Source organism: Sceloporus occidentalis, unplaced genomic scaffold (genome assembly GCF_023333645.1).
Source record: "Sceloporus occidentalis isolate IW3139 unplaced genomic scaffold, rSceOcc1.0.p SCAF_12, whole genome shotgun sequence".
Classification (NCBI taxonomy): domain Eukaryota; kingdom Metazoa; phylum Chordata; class Lepidosauria; order Squamata; family Phrynosomatidae; genus Sceloporus; species Sceloporus occidentalis.
Genome location: NW_028316992.1, coordinates 22,286,608 through 22,288,564, shown reverse-complemented (window position 1 = coordinate 22,288,564; position 1,957 = coordinate 22,286,608). Strand labels below are relative to the sequence as shown.

Here is a 1,957-nt window from a genome sequence, read left to right as displayed (position 1 = left end):
GCATCTTCAGGGAATGCATTCTCTGAAGATGCCAATCACAGATGATGGCGAAACATCAGGAAGAAACTCTTCCAGAACATGGCCACAGAGCCCAAAAACCCACAAAAAAACTGGAATACTGTTGCACAGAGCAAATAATAATTGAATAATAATAATTATTATTATTATTATTATTATTATTATTATTCCAGGCGCAGGATAAACTTGCAGGAAGCTATTGCTTTCCTCTTCTGGGGAAGAAAGGAGAGGTATGGGGGCCAAGCGACCATCGGCGGCCTCCCTCCTTCCTTCTTCCTTCCTTCCTTCTCTTCCTTCCTCTGCCTTTGGTTTTAAGAAGTGAAGTACAGCTGCACAGGGCAAATAATAATAATAATACATTATAATAATAACTAATAATAACTAATAAGTTGCAAGGTGCTCTTGCTGTTCTCTGGGGAAGAAGGGCGAGGCGTGGGATTCAAGTGACCATCGGTGGCCTGTCTTTCTATTTCCATTTCCCTCTGCCTTTGGTTTTAAGAACTGGAGGACAGCTGCACAGAGCAAATAATAATAAATACTAATAATAACGAATAACTTGCAGGAGAGGTATGGGAGCCAAGTGAGCATTGATGGCCTCTCTTTCTATTTTCCCTCTGCCTTTGGTTTTAAGAACCGGAATACTGATGCACAGAGCAAATAAAGAACGATGATAACGAATAAGTTGCAGGATGCTCTTGCTGTCCTCCTCTGGGGAAGAAGGGCCAGGTGTGGCACCCAAGTGACCAGAGATGTCCTCCTCTCTTTCCCTTGTCCCTTGCCTCCCTCCTTCTCAGGCTCGGTCCGGGGCTCTTCGGGCAAAGAGGAGTCCAAAGCCTCGGAGGAGGAGGCGGCGGCGTCGGCCTCGTCGGGCAAAGGCAAGGAGGAGAGCTGCTTCTCCATGGACAGCGACTTGGACTACAGCTCCGACGACAACCTGCCGGGGGCTTCTTCGTCGTCGGGGGTCCCCAAGGAGGACGACCCCCAGGGGATGGAGGAGGGCAACGTCGGGGGGGTCGGGTTCCAGCCAAGGCCCCGGCTCCGGCGGCGGCGGCGGCGGAGGGACGACCTCGACGGGGAAGAACCGCCGCCGGAGGACGGCCTTCACCAGCGAGCAGCTGCTGGAGCTGGAGAAGGAGTTCCACTGCAAGAAGTACCTGTCCCTGACGGAGCGCTCCCAGATCGCGCACGCCCTCAAGCTCAGCGAGGTCCAGGTCAAGATCTGGTTCCAGAACCGCCGGGCCAAGTGGAAACGGGTCAAGGCCGGCAACGCCAACTCCAAGACCGGGGAGCCCTCCAGGAACCCCAAGATCGTCGTCCCCATCCCCGTCCACGTCAGCAGGTTCGCCATCCGCAGCCAGCACCAGCAGCTCGAGCAAGCCAGGCCCTGAGAGGGGGGGGGGAACACGAGACCAGGACCACCCCCCAGGGATGGAACCCCCCCCCCCGCAAGGGACAGCGGTGGCCCCGGAGGCGGCACTGGCACCAGCCCTCCTCCTCGCCCCACTTGGGCCCCTTCCCCTCGCTATTCAGACTGGCCGCCCGGACTTTGTAGATATATAGATATATAAATATATATAAATATATATATATTGATGGGGGGAAATAAGATGTATGTATGTATGTATGTATGTAAAAGGCTGGTCCGCAGCTGCGGCCTTTTGACTGTGACCACCCAGGACCAAAGGAGGCCACCCCCTTCCTCCCAGGCCTCTCTCCCTTCTCCCCGAAGGACCCCCAGGACTCTCGGCTCCCGACCCCGACCCTCTTTTTCAGGGTTGCCTTCCCCCTTCCCTTTTCAGAAATCCAGAAGGACAAGAAAATGCACACACACAGGTTCAGTTGGTTCTGCTGCTATTTCCCCCTTTCCTTTCCTTTCTTTTCCTTTACCACGTCTCTTTCCCTTTCCCCTTTCTTTTCCATTCCCCTTGCGTTCGTTTTC

The 1,957-nt window shown here is 53.8% G+C and overlaps 1 pseudogene; it reads left to right on the top strand.

Annotated features, from left to right (window-relative positions):
- The window catches only part of LOC149305371 (homeobox protein GBX-2 pseudogene), a 1,726-nt pseudogene extending 320 nt beyond the window's left edge, over positions 1-1,406 (top strand).
- Positions 1,407-1,957: the final 551 nt, after the last annotated feature.